Below are 23648 nucleotides of genomic sequence, written 5' to 3' on the forward strand. Positions count from 1 at the left end.
ATAAGTTAGTAAGTGGACGAAACCGACGCTCAACTAAAACATTAAAAAATAGTCTGTTTCAGCTGTTTCTTTTTACCTCTCTAAGGGGGAAATAAAAACAGTCAAAGAGTTGTCAGAAATGTCGGATTTCCTTGAATTTGCAATCGTATATTCTGTAGAAGGAGGAGGTAGTCATAGGAAAACATGATATAAGAATGGTGGTACTGTAATGCAAGACTGGGTCAGACCAAAAGTGCCCACTATCCTGTGTCTCAGAGCGGCCAGGAGCAGATTCCTAGTAGTGGCAAGTCATGAAAGAATACAATACAAGAACAGGACCACCTCATGAGGAGCGTTCCCCTGGTAGTTCTCTTTAGCCCTCCATTTTCCTCAGAAGTCTTCAGGTTAGCTCAGAAACTCAAGCCTAAGTTTGTCTGTCTGATTAATAGCCCTTGATACACCTAATTACAAATGGAGGAAAGGTTGTCCTTGGTGTGCTACCTTACACAATGCGAATCATAAATTGGGACCTTCCTTAATTTATCAGAATTCTGAATAAAATTATAGCACGATTAAAGAGCAGCAAGATGCAATGTCATACCTATTTGTGTGTGAACATTTATATTATGTTTAAATGCCTAACTTTGCACCCTGGAAGATTTTTACATCTGTAATATTAATACTGTTTTATACTAAAGTCGTTCTCTCCCACAAAATCTCCTTTATGGTTATTATTTCCTATGTATTTTTAAAATCTGCACCTATAAAATTCCTAATAAAAATGAAAAACACACATCTACACCACACTTAGTTTTTCAGCGATTCTTTCTCAGCAGACACATCCCGGATCACATTTCCTATCTGAAATCTAGCCAATGTCTTGTGGAATGTCAGTCTTTCTCCATCTTTTATAATTGGTATGATCTCAACACTAAGTATGGTACTAACAGAAATTTTATACACAGCTGGGAGCCTCTAGTCTATAAATAAAAGCAATTCTTGGAACGAAACCTGTGCTGATTTATATGGTTGTTGATTTGGGTTTTCTTTTTTGGAAAACGTAAGTAGTAATTTTTGGAATACTGTAAAAATATTCATAAAAACAAACAGAAAAGTTATCAATAGGGAATTAAATGGCATTTCTGAGACTATTGTATGTGTCATCTGGAATTTCTATATTTGTAAGCTTAACAGAGTTTCATGTTAAAGCAAATTTTAAAACCAAATTCTTTTTCTGCCTCTCTATGTAAGTAAAAACCATACATTAAAAACTTCAAAAATCAGCAGTGGAAGGGAAGGCACGGTAACTAGACAGTCATAGCTGAGAGTACCTTAAAGTTTAGAAAACACATGCACTGTAGAGTTTAAAATACTAACCAGATTCACGTCTGAAAGGTCTAAATTATTTTTGTTTGCTGCTGTTAGCAGACTGAGCTCTCTGACTGGATTCCTTTATATTCTGATCTAGACTGAATTTTCCAAAAGCAAATCAAGTCGCAGAAGAACTCAGAGCTGTTTTCTCAGAGCTCTCTAGGAAGCTGTGGGCCAGGGGGCCAGGACGGGGTGAGATGACAAGCCTTCAGTGAGGCATGTGGCTGGGGGGTTGTGCCCCCCATATGATGTGAGGATGTGGACAATCAGCCTTTCCGTAACTGAAAACCGATTTGAAACAACACTCGACGCTACGCACACCTGCAGTAACACAGTGATGGCCTTGCTCTGAACTCCAGAATTAACTTGCGTGCCTTTCAACTCCATGGGCTGAAAGGCATCAAGATTTGACTGCTGTACCTGGCCAAATTTCATCCACATCCCACATACCCCGCTGTCTCAAGTTTAAAGGCAGGTTCTGGTCCATGACTTAGTGCCAAATGCTCTTGGTATTACAAGGATATTTAATTTGTTTACAAATTATTTATAGCCATCATATTTTTCGACCGGTAATTTAGTAATTATTTCTTTAATTAGTAGAGATTTTTGAAGTTTCTTTTTAATTGAGTTAGCTAATAACCATACGTCTAGATGGATTATGCTGTGAGGTGACTTGCATGCTGGCTGTACCTCTAGATTAGTTGCTGTCATATTACTGATTTTTTATTTTTCTGAGAAACTTCCATTTTAGCTAAAATATCTGAAAGGCATTTTATGTATGCATTTTCTCCTCCAGGACTAAGGACCAGCGCGTTCCATATATGTCTTTGAAAGTTCTTGAGATTGGGTGGATTTAGGACCTTTTCAATCTTACCGCTTTTCAGAGCCTACACGGCTACAGACAAAACCACTAGAAGCAGACCACAGTTCCTTCTGTTGTGTAAAATCCCGGTAACAAGTACAGGCATTCACAGACTCCAGTTCTTTTCTATCAAACTCAGATTAAATTTTAGTAATGTTGATGTAACAGAGATTTTCATATTGTGGTGTTTCGTTGAGCAGCTGCTGCCTTTGATTAATGAATACTATGTTTCATAAAAGCCAGGAAGTTCAGAAAGCATACTTTTGTAGTACCTATTTTTTAGGGAAGTGTGGCATCTTGGCCTTTTTCAAAGCTTTTTTTCTTGACAGAAAGAGTTAGACTGTCCACACGATACTAGAAAAATAAAGTACTGATATGAGCTTGTAGCTCACAGAAATGAGAATGACTCCCTCTTTGTCAAACAAAACTGCTTATGTCCGTAGAGGGACAACTTTCTCTATAAATTCTAAGCTTAGTACTGTAGGTACATAATTGTTCTGAAGACCCTTCCACTTTGCACTGTTCTCTTCAATGGAAAGAAAAATGTGAACTTAGACTTTCTTACTTTGTCTATTAGCATTTAGCAGTTGCCACTCATAAATGTAGTGTTCAGTACATGCTTCAGTATGCAAATATACCTAAATACATCTAGCTGCTGCAAATAACTGAATATCCTATAAGAAATGTAATTTATAGTTAATTTTGTACCGATATTACCTGTACTCTGAAGTTATAAGCATATTCTCATTTCCTACCTAAACCGAATGTGTCTGGTGCTTAATTATTATTCTTTTACATACCCATTCTGTTGTAAGATTCCTGTTATGTAATAATACAAATTACAGAAGGATCTTTCTCTGCCAAAAAATAGTTCGTTCTTTTTTTTTTTTCCTGGTCTTTCTCTAAAAAACACAGGAATCTTCATCTTTGAGGCAGTAACTCCTAAATCTGATTCCATAAGGACAGCATTAAAAGCTATAAATATATTAAAGCTATAAATGTATTTGGCCCAAATTAAAAGTATTTCTGGAATGTAAGTTTATCCTTTTGAAAGCCTGCATCTCTCACTGGATGTACCCATGCGGTTCTTGCTATATTCAAAACTTACAGTTTTTAGCTGAAAGAATGTTATGTTTTGTATAGATTGATTGTTCTGCCATCATACATGACGATTTATATTGTCACACAAATGACCACTTATCAAATAATATATTTCTTCTAATGATTAAGGCAGCACAGCACAGCTAAGTTAATGACACTAAATAAAAAAACACCAGGAAGGAATCTGTCTGAAGTAATCCAATAATTCCCTATTGTTTGGGAAGTCTGAATTTATTCTGAGTAATCGGTGGTTTCTACAGAAAAACAGTGATAATTGTATTTATGTCTCCCAAGTATTTTCTCAGGAAACAGGCAAACAGCCTGGCTTGGTTTGTTTTAAGAACAAACACAGTGCCACTATGAGTATTTTCTTGTTGACTACGAAGACGAAACGGATTACTAATGGAATGAACTGTGACACTGAAAGGGCAAATTTTTGGAGTATTTTGCAAAAGAGAAAATAAAGGCAAAGTTTGCACAAACTTTATAGATTCTGTAGAAATGTTAAACAGTGTGTACACATCCAAATGCAAAACAAACAGGCTCTTGTCATGTTATGCCGTATAGGATGAAAATTGACAATAGCACCACGTATTCAGCTAGGTGTGCATCTTAAAATGGTGAGCTTCAGTGGATTAAGAACTAATCTGGAAAGCAGGTTAACATTATTGAAGCCACAGATAAATTAGTTTTGGTGGGGTTTTTTTTATGGGATTATTTTTTTTTAATGGGATATTTGGCACAACTCTAACAAGTGAAAAGTACTCCCTAGACATTCAAACAAAGCGTACGTTTCCCCAGACGTATATAGGGTTGTATAATGTTCTCCATAACAGCAGTACTGAAGCAATAAATATTTTAAGAATTTTGTATTTTGCAAGATGGAGTCTACTGGCCATCCCCCACATAATCTAACCTAACTGGACATCCCTTGAGTTAAGGTATAGACAGAAGTCATCTTAAGCTTAATTTGCATGGTTCTCCTCAGCTCTGTGTCCCTCAGTCTGTCAAGTGGTTTGGAGCAGTTATAGCACATAAAGTCAGTAGATGGTTGCCAATGGCTCATTATAAGCAGGAGACTTGACATACATAATCTAAATGACTTTTTAAATCATTTTTTGTTATTAATTTTCTTATTTTAAACTCTGAAAAGTAATAACGGACTATAATGACTAGTTAGTGTATTAGTCTCTTGCTAATAACGATCACCATGATACTTGTTTCGTTGTTAAATGTGTATTTAGTTATCATGTAAATGTTCTATAGATGTTTATGAATAACTTTACTCATAGATAGGCATGCAGTAACTAAATCATCTAGAAATGGCCTTTGTTATATATTACAATTATAACCGTGTTTCTCAATGTTTGATACTTCATTCAGAGTCACATGGGAAGCTGGAAACAGAAAAAATTTCAGTATTTTCAGCAATTATTCATTGACAACGATGAGATTAAGGGACACAGTCATGCATAAAGGTGATGGTCCATAAATTCCCGTTTCTTTCTGGTAATAGCTGTGTGGCTTTAATAGCCTTATAAGGCACGTAGAAAACTTTGCGTAAGATACGGTTAGCACCATCAGAAGACAATACTACAAACAGTGGCAGCATAAGAATACTCTATAGTGAGTAAGAAAAAACCAGCAGCAACAATTGAATATACAGTGGTTTTACTTGTGTGCTCATAATCTATTCTTTTGCAAATAGTCTACAGGTTGAAGAGTTCAATTTTCCTATCCATTCCCTTTAGACATAGCCATGATAATAATTTTACTAATGTAGGGTTTTGTCTCCTGGAACTGAATAGCACTGTTGAAATATACCTGTCTGAACTGGATTTGACCTAATGGTTCATAAGACTTTCCGCTGAACGTTTCCTGTACTCGTTAAATGCTTTTGGTACTCAGGTAATTTTTTTAGATTAATTCCTAGGAAGAAGGTCCACTGCCATAGTTTCTTGCTGAAAGCACTCCCAGAAGTCGGTCAGAAGACTCTGTTTCTCTCCATTCATACACTACAAACTTACCTATTATTACAACGAGAGAGAATGATAAGCTCCTGAATGTTATTGAATGCTCCTATGCATCCAACCACAGAAAGAGGCTTTAGGGAGCGGATCAACAGCTTTTATGTTCCTAGACTCCACTTTGAATAGGTGGACAAAAATAAAATAATTAACAGTAAATATAAATAAATATATAAGTATAAATTTAAATATAAACAACAACAAGAAATCAGTAGACAATGAGAGGGAACGGCCTTAAGTTGCGCCAGGGGAGGTTTAGATTGGATATTAGGAAAAATTTCTTCACTGAGAGGGCTGTCAAGCATTGGAACAGGCTGCCCAGGGAAGTGGTTGAGTCACCATCCCGGGAGGTATTTAAAAGATGGGTGGATGTGGCCCTTAGGTACATGGCTTAATGGGTGGATTTGGCAGTGTTAGGTTTGTGGTTGGACTAGATGATCTTAAATGTCTTTTCCAATCTAAATGGTTGGAATGATTCTAGGTATAAAGGTCTCATGTAGATTATGCTGAACAGACACAACCATTGAGAGACTGTTGTTTCACAGATCTGAAAACAATTAGGAAGGGTGAATCGAAATAGCTTGTGAAAGTCTGGAATAAATGGACCACGTCCTAACTGCTATAAACTGAATATCTCCCCTGAGTTTAGTGCAGCTATTTCAATCCTATCACAAAAACAATAACAGCAACAAAACGTGACTTTTCATGCAAATGTACTGCAATGCCCTTCCAAGAACATTCATATAAATGAGATTTAAGGAAAGTATTGTCTTCACTGAGAGCTGAAGACTGTTGAAGAACCTGACTGCATATTGTCCACTCATAGCCAATATTTGATGGCACGTCCTTAATATCTACCACGTGTAAGCACGCATCCTGCTTTATCAGTGCCTGTCATCTCTACAGAAGTAAAATGTACCACCTGCACCCATGCAATAGTTTTTAACTCATCCTGTAACCACAATACATTTGTACTGTACTTGAAAACAGAGTGCAGCTACTTACATCCGCGTGCTTTCCTTTTGCTTGAAATTTGTGATCCTTAAAACAAAAATTGTCTTCACAGGGTTTTCATTTAAAAAATAATAATTGCTTGAAAGATATCCCCAGAACAGAAGATACGGAGTCTTCACAACAGGAAATGTAAGATATAGTTCAGCAATACACAACTTCCTGAGCTTCTTGCCAAGTTATGACAGATACGCTGATTGATTACTAAAAGGTAGAAGCAAGGCCAAGACTGGAACCACAGCTCAGTTTACATCATTGTGTAACAATATCGACCACATAGCTCTGCAGTGTCTTGCTGAACTTTAGTGTTACTTATCTAGAAACCTGAAGTTGTGGACTGTGACAGTTTTTATTTCCATGGGGACTGCAGTAATTGTACTCTTTCAGGTTTTGTCATCAATTTGCCAACACAAGAAAAGGTGTGTTCATCAACCAGCATGCCTGCTAACAGGGTACGCTTGAGAGATAATTTGAGGAAAGTTTAATTGCCCTTAGGACACTCAATTGCATCCACCTTTCGTGTTTCTAAAAGGCTTTGCCCTACTGAAATAGAGTAGCCTGAAAGGATTTTGTATGAAAATTAATGAAGAAAAGTTTTTAAAATACTAACACAGAAATGCGAAGCTTGTAAATAAGTGAGATTTGTTTGGAGCAATGGCTAAGAATCCATGTCATGGAAAATGTAAGCAACTCTGACAAACACACTTTAAATACCCTAATATATTATAAACAAAATCCTTCTTTTGATCATTCAAACCTGAATTTGAATGATCAAAAATTCCTAAACAGGAAATAGATCAAACAGTGCTAAAAATAGGGATAAAAATAGGCATAAGGATTACCATCTACCCGTTTTGAAAGTCATTTCATTCTTTTAATCAATGTTAATCCTCATTTGACATATTATTTTGGCGCTTGTGTGCGTCACAGGAGCAGCTTCATATTTCGGAGCTTATCTTCTGTGGAAAAATTAGGATCTTTGAATAAAAACCAAAATGTCCTTAACTTTCTTCTTTCCCCTTGATGGCTTAAGGATAATTGTGTCACTGCGAACAGGAAGATATGTAAGCATGTGCAAAACTAAAGGTGTTTAAACAATGATCTAAATGTTTCTGTCTAAATTATTGAGAAGTTTAGGTTCTTTGACAATTAGAATTCAATATTCCAAATCGCAGAATTGTAATTAGCAAATTCCAAATGAACAGTATATTTGGGACCACTTTAATTTGTGGGTTGTTGTTGTTGTTGTTGTTGTTTTTTAATTACGAATTATTACTCAGTGATACATACAGATACCGTCGCTTCTCCTAGTGAGAATCATAGAATCTTCATGGTTGGAAAGGACTTTTGAGATCATCGAGTCCAACCATAGTGAGTTTGAGTCCTGAAAAGTGGCTATCTAAAGGTTGCTGCAGACATTTCTTGAGTAGTTCCAATTGTATCCTCTTCGTAAAGTCTTGGCAGTGAAGAGTTTTGCCTATAGATGTAGCCTTAACAGACTCAAATGAGTGTCATTTTATTGAAATAACTATTTGTAAATTTACCGGAACTGGGAAATTGTAGAAGGCCTTTTTTAGACTTCTTCATGCAATGCATTTATCCTGTATTAGGACCTAGCAAGGACATAGGGGACGCGCTCATGGCCCTGAAGAGAACAAGTACATGAAGTCTGAGTTTCTCTCATAGCTCCCCACTGCCCCCAGTCCCTTGTTATGCCACCCCGTGTTTGCCTGATGAATGCTTCTCTTTCCCTTTCTTTCTCTTGCTCCCTCTTGTGTTTTATCCATAATCATTTAATCAAATCCAAAACTTCTTCATGAAATGTCCTGGCATGAACAAAATAATATATTTCATAGTGTGAAATGCGAGAGTATTAAATAATTCATGAAATCCATTAAATCTATTGTGAAGAAAAATCAGATATTGAAACTTTGAAAACTGTTAAAAAAAATAGTGGTCTGCCTCTGTTTTGCTGTACTTTCAGCAGTTTCCAGGTGTATTTAATCAAAATAGATAAATTTTTTTCCTTATACTTTATTCATTAGAGAAAATATCTCAGGTTTAACTATACTTCTTAGCTATAAAATATATAGTTAATAATAAATAAAATTAATAGAAGTTATAAAAAAGGAAGATGTCAACAGATCTTTCATGTTTTCCTATGAGGCATATCGAGGCACATTGCTTAAGACTAATGACAGTAAGATTTCAGGTGCTCTTCTTTTTTTTTTTCCTTTTTTTTTTAAAAAAAAAAAAAAAAAAAACCAAAAAACCACTCATTGCTTTTTAAGCATGAAGCCAGATTGGGTCAGGCCACAAACCTTGTGATTCTGTTTCATTGAAGAATTTCGAATTTTGCATGCAATAAAACATAGCTATATTGTGTGTTAATGATTTTCTATAAACCAGCTGCACGATTCAGATAAATTCTCATTGATTTATATATTGAATTGTTTTGGTAGTTCATTTTACACATGGTCATGTTAGTAGTATATTATTAGTTTCTCTTTCCATACTATGTCATGGGGTGTACTCAGCTTATACTAGTATGACAAAAATATTTTATATTTGTAGATAAATAACATTATATATATGATATATTTTTCTTCATCATTCTCATTTTATAATTATTTTAGAAATAAATTATAGTTGTTATAATAGAATATTATAACTGTTCATCTAACATTACCTAAACAGAAATTAGAGTTGTCTGAATACCTGATTTATATGGCCTAGCTTTGAGCCATATGGTTTTCTCAGTTGCAGAGGTACCAACAACAACAACAAAAAAATAGCGTTTAAGTTCAGAAATAGCAAGGAGATAAATTCTAACATTTTAGTATAGTCAGTGTGACTGCAACTGAAGTGCATTTTATCACCACATACAAAGCACAGCAGTGCTATTAACTTGTCTTATTAGGGAATTACCTTTTGGTTCTTATTAATCCTTCATTCCTCTCTTTACTTTTTCAGTTCTACTGGTTGTCCAAGGCCCAACAGAATTATTAACATTTTCCGACATAGATGATCTGATTCTGTGTGTTCTCTCTTTTCTTTTTTCACCATAAAATACTGCTATATGCTTTTTTATTGGTATCACTGTGAAGTTTTATTAAAGCATCTTAGAACAAGTATTCAAACTCTGGTTATTCTCCTTTCTGTAGATGCGATAGCAGGAAAAGATATACAGCAGACAGTCTGTCCCCAGTTTTCCTAGACAGACAGGAAATGGACAGACATTGTCTACGATGTCCTCCTTTTCTCTTTTTTAGCTATTCATCAAGGCTTAGAACATGTGAAAGTTGTCTTTGTGAAACTGCTTCACAGAGCAGACCATGTCCTAATAATTTCATAACTTTTAAATGTGTCCTCATTTACACATTTTTCGATCTGTCTTATTCCTGTGACCACCTTCTGCAAAAAAAAAAAAAAACCCACCACCCTATTTTATTGAAATCAAAGCTTCCTGGTGGCAAATGAATTGAAGTTTAGCTGAAGAAAAATAATTAGGAAAAAAAAAAATTAATTAAAATTCTGTCTTGAAATATTTTTTTGGAAGAGTGTGTTTCAATTTTTCATCACTTTTTTGGTATTGTAAAAACAACATTCTTAGTAAATTTTAACTGTAAGGACACTAAAGGCTTTTTGTTTTATTTTGATCCCCATAAAAATAAATTTCAAAATTGTGCAATTTATGCAATCGCATAATTGCAAATAAAATGTGTCCCTTCGCAGCCTGTTGTTTATTTGCTGAATTCCAAATCTGGAAATCTTTCAGGAAAATAGCATAAATCACACTTTATAGTAGCGTAAAAGTTAAGCGTTCGGCTCTCGGGCTAGCCAAATATAGTTAAAAATAATTCTGAAAAGTTATTTACCTCTGGGGCTGCCCTTCTGTCTGTTCAGAGTTTACCACCACATATGCCATTGCCTTTTATGGGCTTCAAAGACCTCTGTCTTTGAAGATGCAGAGGTTAGGCTGGCAAGTCATTCCACTTAAGGGTGTCTACCTCCACTATCCACGTGCGTGAAAGCTACTGGGAAAAATTTCAAAGCCGCTTCCATTTGGGCCTGCATAATTTTGCAACTAACTTTTAAAGTTAATACCGTAATTTTAAGGCTGAAAAATGCATATATAAAATTACATGTACAACAATGAAGACCACATTTGGCAAATTTAGCAGACTTTAGCACAAAGTTCCACATGCTGAGGAACTAAAGCTTGACAAATTAGCTCCAGATATGACCATAGTAGTGGGAGCTGGAGGCAGCCCTACAGGGCTGGCTTTTCTTTGACTGAAGAAATGCCCTCAAGACGACTCGCTTGAGCTAATGAAGGCGTTGTATAAACAGTTAAAAGGCAGTTGTTGGAGGCTGGTAGAAAGCTCATGTATCAGCAGCGAGTAATTATGAAGGTTTGCTATCTCCTTTCGGAATAAATATCCTATCCCACTTGAGGCAGGCCTGCTGCACAGAGACTTTCTGGTCACTAAATGTCCAGGCACTATTTTGTGTAGCGTATGTGGTGTCTTACCTCCGCATCTCTGTAGCTCCCTCTGAAGGCCAGCCAAAGGCCAAAGAGTCCAACCACTAACCTGATCAGTAACGGTAAAATCATTTACTCAGAGCAATAATTAATGAAGAAGGTTTACACTCGCTGAAGGGGCCATCAAAACGTAGATGATGTGTCACCGACTCACCTGGGAAGGCGATTAAACTTAGCAACACTTCTTTCTTTCTTTAAAGGGCGGGGCGGGGCGGGGGGGGGAAAGAGTTGGCTTCACCCTGTAGTTTGGAAATCATACGTTGTCATTACCCTCATGATTCACGTTGAATCAAATGAAATAAAAATTGAGTAAGTTATTTCACCTAAATATGAGACCGGTGAGCGAGGATGTTTTTTGCATGTGTTTATTAATGGAATTTGGTATATGAAGAGCTAATATTTATTATTAATAGATACACTAATTAAAGCCATACTAGTCATTTCCATTAGCTTACCCTCAAACTTCTACAGAGCTGTCCGTCTGGTTTTAATCAAAACCAAATGGTAATCCAAGTTCTCAGGCTGGAACGGCTAAGAGGAAGTCATTCAGAGGAGGCAGAAGAAAGCAGAAAAGATAAACAGATGATATTCGCTAAATTTGTATAGGGCGAAGGATGTAGATGCTGTGGGTTACTCTGGAGACGTGATTCAGGCACCCTGTCAAACTGGAACGGAGTAGTTACAAGTGTTTTATGTCAGCAAAATACTAATATGATCAAGATGGAGTCTGTCCTTGTGTTTTTGCAGAGCTGGATTTGTGTGACTCTGGAGGATTCTCAGTAGAGGTAAAGCAACATATACCACTGCCTGCAATATGACTGCCTTTAAGCTGTAGTCTTCGTTTTCTCAGACCCAGCTTATTCTCTTGAGTAGGAATATGATTTCAGCATGCGCGTGTAAACGGTATCTCTCTGACTCTGCCTATTTGCTCGCCAGAATAGCGCTAGACCCTTTGTCGATGCCATGTGTTAATTGAGTTTAGACCACGCTGTTCTCTGCCTGTTTCTCACTACCTGGTGCCAAAGACCAGGCGTTTCAGAGTCATTCTCCTGTCGTTCTGAGGTAACCGTTACCTTTGCACGAACACAAGAGATGCATAAAATATTTTTTTCAAAGAAAAACAAACCAGGAGGGGAGGGGTGGGGAAACATGTTTACGTTACGGAGCTGTGGCACGGACCTTCCCCGTTTGATAGAAATAGCCCAGCAGTGGATTCAGCCGAATGTCTTGAAATGCTCGGTCTTGCCGTCTTTTTTTTTTTTTTTTTTTTTGTCTTTTTTTTTTTTTTTTCCCCTTTCCCCCCTCCCCGTGCGCGCTCTCCCTGGCGCAGGCAGGCAGGCTCGCTCCCTCGCTCCCTCTCCCTCTCTCTCAAAGGCAGGAAATACTTTTCAGGCAATCTGGGCCTGGTTGTTGAGGCCCCTTTCACAAAACATCAGTCTGAATTTAGTAGACAGAAGTCACTGGGAAAAGCTTGACAGGCTCGTGCTTAGTTTAAGGCTCCCTCCAGCTGCAAGAGGGTGTTTTTGTTAGAGTCACACATTGAGCAAAACCGCTTAGAATAGAGCAATGATCTCAGTAGCGAAATCTGAACTTTTATGCTAGCAGGAGCTAACTGGGACCGGGCTCTTTTGTTTGTTTATTTGCTCCTTCGTTTTGTGTTTTGGTTTTTGGTTGGTTTTTTAGTTTCGTGGTGTTTTGTTGTTTTTTTGGTTTTTTTTTTTCCTTTTATTGACCAAAGATTTTAGGGAGGTCATGTCCGAACTCCAGATTCTCTTCATCTAGGTAAGGCTGTCTTGGAATCTTTCTGTACTTTGAACTATCAAAAAATAAAATTTAAAAGGGAAAAAAGGGAAAGAAAAGAAAAATCAGCAAAGAAACAAGCAGTATCCAGCACTGGAACTTTCTGCGTTCAGGATCTCAGCACTAAAACTGGAGGTAAAAAAAATGATAATCATTAAAAATGTACATTTCATTGTAGACTGTGCCAATTCTGTTTATCAAGATGCGCCAGATCTATAAAAAAATCTTCCCGTGCGTTTTTCGTCTTTTAAAATATGCTTGATATGTTGAACTTTGTTTATTTGCATTCATATATAAGTAGAGCTGCATGGTCTTGCTTGCATTTTTTAATGGACATTAAATAGCAAAGCTAGACGTGTGAATGATTTCTTTTTTCACCTCATTTGCCAGCAGGGAGGGCATTTAGGGCTATGGTTTTTTTCTCTCCCCCCACCTTCCCTTCCCTTCCCTTCCCTTCTCTCTGGCAGTAATGATGATGAGGAGTGTTTTAGGTAGATATCTCAGTTATACCTCTGCTGGGCTTGGTCTCTAGCCTTTTCTCCGTCCCAGATGAAGTTTGTGGTATAGCTGACAATCCAGTCTTAAGTGTCTACGCTCTAAATCTGAAATTCTCAGGTTTATTTCTTGGCATTAGCTAAATTAGATTATTTTTAGTAACCTACGATTAGATACGCAGTGTGGGGTGTGCTTGTTAGCATTTAGAAGAGGGAAAGCAAGATTCAGTAAATGTCATGTGACTATAATTTTCGGTGAAGATATATGACTTTACTCAGTCTCTTTCTTAACCTGCTCATCGTTTAACTATTAAAAATAACAAGATTCTGCTGTTAAGGAGTTTAGGGGAAAATTCGGGATATTATCTTTAACTGATGCTTGAATGGAACTGCTGCTATTTTACATACAGACATGATTTAGTTATTAAATTGTTACGGACATCAGAAGCATTTTTCATGGCAACCTATAAAGTATCCTTTGTCTTCCTGAAAATCTAAAAGGACAGTTGTTGCTTAAAACTAATATGAGAGATTCTTTCTTTCTTATGAGCATCATTAAGGGTCCGTATAGTTATTGGCCAGACTGGTAACCAAACAGGAGTCCTCTGTTCACATATTTCAGTAAGTTTTTAACTGTCTTTTTACTGAATATTTTTTCAAAATGATTGGTGAGTAATGAAAAGATTTTGTGGCGTGAAAGGACAGGAAGGACCAGTAAATACTCCAGAATGGGGTCAAATATCTCCTGTGCAATAGATTAAGAATTGTACATTTTAACTGACATTCAGGTGGAAGGCAGTTGTTGTTCATGGTGGTCAGAAGCAGCCCTGGGTGGTGAAGGACATGGGTCTGAAGGGGAGAGGGAACAGCTGATAAGACAGCAAGTTGTCCCTGGGTTTGTCCTGGGGTGAATTTAAAAGTCACAATTGCTCGTTTGCTCATGGACAAGCCTCTTCTGAACTGTGAGGGAGAGCTATGGTAGGTAGGTGGTGGGACTGAGGAGCTGGGAGGAATCTGAACAGCTCGGTCTCTGCGTCATTCCCATGAAATTTGTGCTGGAACTTTGATGTCTCAAGGGATTTCGCGTTAGTGGCTTTTACTGCCCTGTATTCCCATACTTGCTTCTGCAAGTATGTGTGTACGCAGTTAGTATTAGCGAGTACTCTAGTTAAACAGAAGAGAAAATACCAAATAATAAAAATAATTATCCCATATCAAGGGGCGCCTTCTGCAGCACTGTATCCTGGTTTTTAAAGGATATAATGACCTCGTCTGACCTCACTTGCAGATGAAAATACCTGACACCTGAGACAGTGGATCTATAGGGTAGACAACAGAATAGAACCCACGAAGTATGTTCTCATTTAACACTGAAGTTTCTTATAGACTGTAAGAACATGTAACAGAGAGAGTTACCCCCTTTTTTGATTTAGAAGGTTTATTTAAAAGTCCTGAAGACAAATTACCCTTGCTATTCAATTCTTGGTTCTACTTGGTCTAACTTCTCCGTTATGCTATCCTCTTAGTGTTCAAGAAACAGGATTTATGGAAACCTTACTGTCCTAAAAAAAAAAATCTGAAAATGATTTTATAGATAGATAGCAATAATGAACATGGAAAATTAGAAGTATAGAATCTAGCACTGAGCATCTAAGGTTTTTGACCTTGCTCTGTTCCTTCAGAAATGTTCATGATGTTTTTCATCTGAAACAAGAAAATAGCCAAAATAGTTATATAAGATGACTCCTTTGAACATTTAAGCACATTAATTCATGTCTGCAGCCTTGAGGAAAATAAACACAAGTGGTTACATTCATTTAATAGAAAATATTCAAATAGCTTTCCTTCACCATAAATTCATATGCCTGCAAACTTATTTTCTTTTGGACCTTATACCTGTTGATCACCATGTTAAATTCCATAATCCGAGCACTTGAACAAAATAAATTTGAATATTTGGGCCTAATTTATTAAGATCTCTGTAACAGAAAGCAAAATGTATTTCCTCCCAAAAGAAAAGGAAAAGCAAAGACAACTGGTTGGGTAGGCAGTTATTGAATATGTAAGGTAATATAGTAACTCTTAGTAATTCTTAATAATTATAGTAATTCTTTTAAATTGCTGATAGTAAAATCAATTTTTAAATTATTCTTTAGGTGATGAAACAATAAAAGGATGCTCATTTTGACTTTTTCACAAGTCTCAAAAGTTAATTCATTTTTCTTCTTTTAATTGTCAGAAGTGTTATGCTGAATTTTATGTTATATTTTTCCATTGTTCTTAACATTAATTTTGCTGCTGAAAACTATCTTCGATCTAAAGCTTCCCTGAGGAGGGCAGTAGCAGAAGGAGGAAGAGAATTTGCAACCAGTCTTCTCTTTTCTCACAAAGGAGATACATCTTAGAGTATTCTCCTTTTTTCTTTTAGTCATCTGGTTCCATTTTCTGTTGTTTGTTTGTCTGGAGAAAAATCAAAAGGCTGTTGGTCTTTGCATTCTGTTCCTTTTACAAAAGAACAAGGAAAAAGACGAAAACGGAGTAACACAAGGGTAAGAGCAATTGAAACAGAATATCCAGAAGAGCCAGATCTTGATTCCCTTCCTAATAGGAAAGAGCCTCTGGAAGTCTCTGGTCCAACCCCTCACCTAAAGCGGGGCTAGGTTGCTCAAGGCCTTGTCCACTTGGGTTTTGAATATCTCCAAATATGGTGATCAGTGTGAATACTTAGCAAGGACTTCAAGCTTGGCTGTATATGCAGGTGTTTTTTATCTATGTGTGTACCTATATGTGTATGTACATGTTTACATATGTATGTGTATATGTATGTATAAAAATTATACCACAAACAAAATTTATTTAGAATTTTCACATGCAAATCCTATGTAGAGCAGGATTGTGAATATTATTTTAATGGAAATAATTACCAATATTAAATTTGAATATGTTTTTGGGCTGCTGACAGCACTTCAAGGTTTGGGTTTTTTTTCTGTTTCATATTTCATCATTGTTATTGTTGATACTTTTAGAAGCTACTCATTTTGATGATCAGAGGGCTGGAGCCCCTCTGCTGTGAGGACAGGCTGAGAGAGTTGGGGTTGTTCAGCCTGGAGAAGAGAAGGCTCCGGGGAGAACTTATAGCGGCCTTCCGGTACCTAAAGGGGGCTACAGGAAAGCTGGGGAGGGACTCTTTGACAGGGAGTGTAGCGATAGGATGAGGGGTAACGGTTTTAAACTGAAAGAGGGTAGATTTAGATTAGATATTAGGAAGAAGTTCTTCACTGTGAGGGTGGTGAGACACTGGAACAGGTTGCCCAGAGAAGCTGTGGCTGCCCCATCCCCGGAGGGGTTCAAGGCCAGGCTGGATGGGGCTTTGAGCAGCCTGGTCTGGTGGGAGGTGTCCCTGCCCATGGCAGGGGGTTGGAACTAGGTGATCTATAAGTTCCCTTCTAACCCAAACCATCCTGTGATTCTATGATTTTAAGAATAGTCTGTTGGTAGAGAATTTCAAATCCACTATTACCGTAATTGCCTATTTATCTTGAATGAGGAAAATTGCTTATGTTGAAATTAGAAATGCCTGGAGCTTCATCTCTGGCACATTGTACATCAGCCACTGAATAAAAATACAGAGGTTTGCCTTAGGCTGTATGTATCTACATTAGGACAAATTCAACTCATACAATATACTCTTTACTTCTAACCTTCACTTCTCTCTAGGCTCTTCTTTTTCTTACTCTGATTCGTGGTATTTCCTGTTAGTTATTTTACTCTACCTTGTGTACGAGTCCAGTAGGTTTAGCTTAAATACCCTTGAACTTCAGGAAAATTTGTAAACAACTTTGGTTACTTCTGAATCACTATTTGTTCTCACACCCTTTAGCTCACTCTTTATCAGCTCTAGGTGTTCCAGGGTAGGTACTATGTCTTATCAGGAGAGTTTTGTACAGCTGCTGCACTAGATCTCAACCATGACAAATAATCTTTAATGCTAGAATAAATAAATGTTCTGTACTTGTGGAAGGTTTGCCTCATGATCCAAAATTTCACTGTGACTAAGGGGGAATCAGTGGTGAGATTTAAAAAGACGTTTTCATTAGACTGAGAAGTGAGGAAAAGCTAGAGTAATATGGAGGATCGTTGCAAAGTGTTCTTCTGCTAAGGGAGCGAAGAGAAAATGGAAGAGGCGAGATGAATCAGTGAGAAATTTGCCTAGCCAAAAGCAGTTAACAAAGAGCATCCAACAACCTTAGTTTTATCTTATTAGCATCTTTGTTAAGACCGTCACAAAATATGAAGCTGTTTATTATCCTCATGAATTTTCTCCTGCAAGACGCAGGCATGTAATGGGCAAGGAAGACTTTTTTCAGTACTTTTTCACAGGTGCGTGAAATGGGATTCCAAATGATACTGTTAATGGTTCATTCCCACCAAAAAGCACAGCCATCTCAGTAGTCATTCTCTCTAGACTCTTGATGATAAAGTATTTGTTTTTATTCATAGGGCAAAATGATTTTCAACTCTCTATGTACAAAGTATATGCATAGTAATGTCAAAAATATTTTTTTTTTTATTTCTGTCTACGCCAGGAATGAAAACATGCTCCCTACTGTTCAATAAGCAGAATGGTTGCAAAAAGTCATTGTCCATAGTGCCTCAGATTTCATAGCTCATGACTATAACGAGCACCAGCAACTTTTCTTTAAATGGAAACACTATATTAGAACCTTAAATATAAAAGGCATCAGGAATACAATCTGGTTATTTTGTATTGTTTTCAAAAGGACCTCCTGCAGCTAGAAAATGATTTTTTCACTAGAGTTGGCTAGAAAATGGAATTTCTTCTATTCTGAAAAAAATTGAGGTTAAGGAAAAAAATTATCCTAATTTGGGACCAGAAATAACAGCCACAGTTTTCTGGGTTGCCATATCCTCTGGGATGGGCTTTTCTCATTTCATGTTATCTTTTCAAGGCACTTCCAGCTAAGGGAGGGAGGGGAAAGGAGGTGTAAGGAATTTGCCAAATATGTTATTTTTTCTATTCTCTTGGGGGTGGAGAGCAGAAACGATTTTGGGGGAGGATTGGAAGGGCAATGAAATTTCTATGTAGACGACCTCATTTTGGAAAAGGAAAAAAGTAAAAAAAAAATCCATTAGGGAAAGAAAAACCTATGCAAAAAGAAGATCCATTACAAACCATTACCTCTTAGGTTATTTTTCTTCATTCCAAAGAATTAAGTAATTTTTATTATATTGAAATCAAGATGGTATGTCTTTCAGACTACTAAGTTTTGAAGACCAGCAGACTCACAGATAAGAATTGCTAGATATCACGGCTCTGATTTTCTTCTAAAAAAAAATAATCTGTGCTAGTAATGCTTTTTGGCTTAAAACCTTTTCTTCCTAGTGGACAGTTATAAATTCAATGGCTGTTGTCACTCTGGAATCATGCTGTGGTGAAGGTGATTGATTATCATAGCAGCTAATAAGAATTTAATGCTAATCATTAATATGTTAAAATGCCATTAGCAAAATTACAGTAAATTAGTATAATTATACTATAAATACTTTAATACTTTTATACTATAAATACTGTTTTATTGACTATTCAATGCCAAATAGTATAAAAATATAAAGTTGAGTATTTAAAATTATCTTTTAAATTGGCTTTGATTTGATAATTAAATTGGGTGTAAATAATATAGGTCTTAAGTAAGCCTGGATAACTGTGGATCATTTTGGATCCTGCCATTTCCCCTTTCTCATCCTTGAGGAAGAGGCTCAGCTGATCTGAGGCTCAGCGCTGGAAATGAACCAAATACAAATGCGACCAAACTAAAACCCACTGTAATCACTTGTTGGCTACAAGCAAAAGCCCTTCTTTGTATGACGATGAGCACTGGTAATGGCAGTTGCTTTTTGAGGAGGAATAGAAAGTAAAGCAACTCAATGCTGCTTTAGGTTTTCCAACAATAAATTAAGCCATATTAACAAAGTTTGAGCTCATACCTTAGGAACTAATAATATTTTCACGAAACGAGCAGGACTTTGGATGGCTCTGAATGAAAAACTTGTCAACTTGCCTTTATAGTTTGGGGCATCTAACGTATTGAGATCTTATCATACTGCTGGACAGTATCACAATGCTTGCAACACGTTAAATGTCTTTTAAAGAAGGGATGTTAACAACCTTAACAGTATTACATGTTTGCATTGACAGTAAACTATGATGAGTGTATCTGACGTATGTCAGAATCTATGAAGGAGAAAAGAAAATAGCACGCTAAAGGGATAATGAAACTGATCCCCACAGGAAAGAGGAAATCCTTATCAAGTCACAAGAATGACTTCAGATACATGGCTTGATTAACTTCTTGTGCGGGTTTTCTGCTATCATAAGTCATGAACTTTTTGCAGTGTATAATTTATATTTACTATACATTGTAACTTCTATGTCTTTACATGCAAAAGCAAAAAAAGCCCACAAACTTATTTCTGTTTTCATCTTTCTGTTTTCTATTTCTGCTTTGGTCATCTTCAAGATCCTGTAGTATGAGGCACAATGAATAAACGTTCTCCTTTGTAATACCATTCATTTTTATACGGCTTTAAATCCTGTCTTTCCCAGGCATGAAATCTTAGCCTATTTCATGGCTCCTCAGACAGAAGCGACACCATACTTTTCATTCTCTTTATTGTTTTTTGTGATACCTTTTCCCGCGCCGTTTCTCTTTCTGAGATGAAATTGTCATAACTGCATACAGTTTTCAGTTCATGGCATAATGAGAACCTAGAAAACATTATTATGCCACTGAATGCTCAGTCTCTCTTTTGCCTACTCTACTACCTACTTTCTAATTTTCACTGAGCTTGAAATTCAGTTCCAGATTACCAATCACAGCGATTCTTGGGTTTGGGGTTTTTTTCCTGATTGGTAGCAGATATCATAGAGGTTTTTGTTGTGCATTTATAGTAAGAATTATTTTTTTTATAAGTGCATACCATTATATTTATTGACAGGGAATTTCATATGCAATTTAATCTCCTAGCTGTCTACTCCAGTCGGGTCCCTCTGTATCATTAACAAATTTTGTCATTTCACTTCTTTTCTCCTTCTGAATAACCTAAAAAGCACAGGTTCTACTACCTTACAAAAAAAAAAAAATCATATAATCTCACTTTTGTTTTTCTGTTTTCTTTTTTTCCTTTTTTTTTTTTTTTTTTTTTTAATTTTCATTCTCCATTAGATTTCCAGTCAGTTTGCTGCACGTGGAGATCAAACTTGCAAGTATATTCAGGACCAAGTGGTCTTTGTTTGATTCGATTGTAAAAGCAGCTTTCGGTGCGTGCCACCATTGCTTGCAGCACCCCAAGGCTGAGCGTGCAGGGTCATTCCCCCTGTTCCTCCAGCCTTCTCGTTGTGCAGAGATACCACCCGTAGAGGCTTAGGAAGAAGAGGGGTTTTGTGGTCCAGAAGTCCCCCTGCTTCCTCTTCCTTCTCATGATCAGAAAGAAAAAAGTGGAAAAAGTCTCTTTCTTACCCTAGAAAGGCTGTACCTCTGTAATAAATACTGATACCAAAGCCACACTGTCCAATGTAGTGCATCTTTCTGGTGTATATTGGAGTGCAAGATCATTCTGATATTAGTGTTCGAGAGTATTTCATAAGTGTTTTTTTTTAATATTGCCTATTATTTTGAAGTATTTTAGCAGATAACGAGGACCAAGAATAATTCCAGAAAGCGCTTTATTGTGGTTCATATCGTAGAAAGCCACACTCATGTTGCATAGAAATATTTCAATTAAAAAAAAAAAAGAAATATCATTTTCTGTAAAATAAAATGGCTATATTTTGTCCATAGCTGGTATTTATTCTCCTTATTTTAGAAAACTTTTGGGATTGGCACTTGTTGTATTAGGTATTACCAAAAACTTAGCCTACGGCTTTTAGTAATCCTAAATAATGTAATGTATCATTCAGTTCTTATGCACCTGAGACTGAATTATAAATCAGAAACTCTTTCTGTCTGTCTGGCTTTGTGTGACTAGAGCATTAAGTCAAAAATTTCAATTTGGATAGTTATAGCTGAGTCAAACTGTTAGTAATATTTATATTAATTATCTCCCAGGTAACTAACAAGCAACTTCTGTTAAGAGACAAGCTATGATCCTAAGTGTTATGTATCCAAAATTGCTGCTAGTATTACTTTCTCAGAATGAAAATCCATCAACAAAGTGTAAGGAAAGAGAGGAGTTAGGATTTTAATTTTTTGTCATTCACTTCACTTTTATTACTTATTGTCTTGAAAGGGCGGCAGAAGGAAGCAGAAGAGAAAAGTTTTAGTTGAGCAGGGTCTCGTAAGCCGTACTGTCTCTGTAGTTCTAGGGATTGCATTGATTTGAGTCCTTAAAAAATAATTTTTAAAGCAGAACCATATATAGAATGTACCTGAGTCGGTTTTAATATACCTGTTTCTCTTGGTGTAGGCAGGACTGCCTTAGCTTTTCTTGAAAAACAAGATTATCGACAGCAGCAGCGTCACATACTTTCACGGAAGCCCAAACTCTTCTGTTGGAGCCAAGGGGACTTAGGCTATGGATTTCAGTCGAGTATTAATTACTCACCACCTTTCGCTGCTACCCAAAGACTGTACTTCTATTTCTGTCCAGTAATTCATGGCTGAAAACAAACAGTAAGGTATCTTCTCAAAGAAAAGGACAACTACCATGTGAAAAGACACTCTTGGGCTATGTTTGTGTTTATCTGTGCAAAAATCAGCAACAGCTAAATTACGGGCCTGTGTTCACATTTATAACATGTAAGTGCATCACATCCATATACATGCAAACCTTACCCTTAAAATTTATAGGAAAGATTTCAAGTGTTTTATGATTTCATTCGGAAGACCTACTTGTCTTAAAAGTACTATGCCTTTTCTGATTTTTAGAATAAAGTTGTAAATGTTTTCAAAATAGTTATTCGTTCAAACGGTTTTTAATATTTGATCCTACATGATTATCTTTTATATATAAAAGAACTTAGGGAAAATTAACCTGGTATTCACTAGATTGTTACCCTACGACAAATAATCCTTATATTTCTATTGTAGGGCATCAGGGTTTAGCATGGTCTGTACCTATGCACTACAAAAGCTCTTTATATAGAAACTGCAGACAAGGTGAGCTTCCGCTTCAGTAAAATTCAAAGGGTGGTATATGTCCAGGAAATAAGAGAAGGAAGGACTGTAAATTCTAAAACAGGAGATATTTTAAAATAACTAGCTGAGTGAAGACCGAGAGGCTTATGTTTTATCTCAAATTATTTGTAAACAACATTCTATCTCAGAGCTTGGTATGGAGTTACTGAACGAGCTGAATGTAAGCCAGACCAGGAAGATGTGAGATGAGTTTATAGGAAACAGACCCTGTTCATTCAGACTTCCTTAAACAAAGTTTGCTGACTGGGGTCACAGACCTACGAAGATAAAATAATGATAACAAAATAAATATTTCTGCTTGATCTCCGTTGCTTACATATGCCTGCTATGTAAAAAATGTAATGAAACAGTCTTTCATCTCTGTGTAAGTTCGTAAGCTAATGCTTTGCCTTATTTTTTCACAGAAAAGATTTGCATCGAATGTAAACCATTAGCAAAAACTGAATTCCCCTGGCAGGACGGCAGGGGCTGTAGTGCCTGGGCTGCCCTCTCTGAAGCTCTCCCATCACTTATACTTAGTCAACTCTCCCCTGTTCTTTGCGACTTTCTCCCTTCCAAAACCTTTCTGTTTCTTGTAACATGGAGGGGATTGTGCGTGGTGCAATGAATTGCCAGTATGGGAGATCTGGTGGGGGCAGCGGGGATGTCAGTCCTGTGTCAGTGGCTGCCCTTGCCCTTGGCCCACCGGAGATGCCTCCGAGGTGTCCTCCTGAATGGCGGCGGAGCAGGGAGGACCTGCTCTTGCCATAGTCCTCCCGTCCTAATGGCAACGTGGGGTGTGCTGGCCTGTCTCATGGGGTGGCTGTTGCTGCTGAATGGTTCTATGTTTGTCTCCTTACCCCTTTCTTCCACCCTGGGAAAACCAGGGCAGGCTCTGCTCCTGTGTCCTGGAAGGCTGAGGAGGAGGTGGAGGACCAGAGCGCCTTGGTTGTGTGCCCCTGCCTCCCCACTCTTGTAACAGGGAGGTTTTCATTTCCCATCCTGGGCCCCAGAAGGGTCTCTGACAGGTCTGAGCAGCACAGATACAGACGTTCGAGTGAATCTCCTTCCTCCCCTCTCCTTTCTCACTCTAGCTCCATCTCCTAGGTCTTCCTGCTGCAGCTTGCGTGGCTTCTGTGGTGTGTCAGTCGTAGGTATTGGGGCTGTTTTGTTTAAAGGTATTTCTTGTAGGACATCACGTTTCTCAAAGAGGGAAGCGAGATAAGGTAAAGCGCGTCTTGAAAAATGCACGGCACAGCCAAA

At 37.2% G+C, this 23648-nt stretch overlaps 1 protein-coding gene across 3 annotated transcripts in view; it reads left to right on the top strand.

Moving 5' to 3' along the window:
- The first annotated feature begins 11511 nt into the window (after window positions 1-11511).
- The window catches only part of DLC1 (DLC1 Rho GTPase activating protein), a 238004-nt gene continuing 225867 nt past the window's right edge, over window positions 11512-23648 (top strand). The window contains exon 1 of one of the 3 annotated variants that reach the window (XM_054201885.1): window positions 11512-11682. The gene's annotated coding sequence lies outside the window, so the exon portion shown is untranslated. Of the gene's footprint in view, window positions 11683-12337; window positions 12833-23648 lie in introns of those variants that run through there. The other 2 variants (XM_054201882.1, XM_054201883.1) reach the window with 2 other exon arrangements.

The sequence above is a fragment of the Rissa tridactyla genome, chromosome 5 (assembly GCF_028500815.1).
Source record: "Rissa tridactyla isolate bRisTri1 chromosome 5, bRisTri1.patW.cur.20221130, whole genome shotgun sequence".
NCBI lineage: Eukaryota > Metazoa > Chordata > Aves > Charadriiformes > Laridae > Rissa > Rissa tridactyla.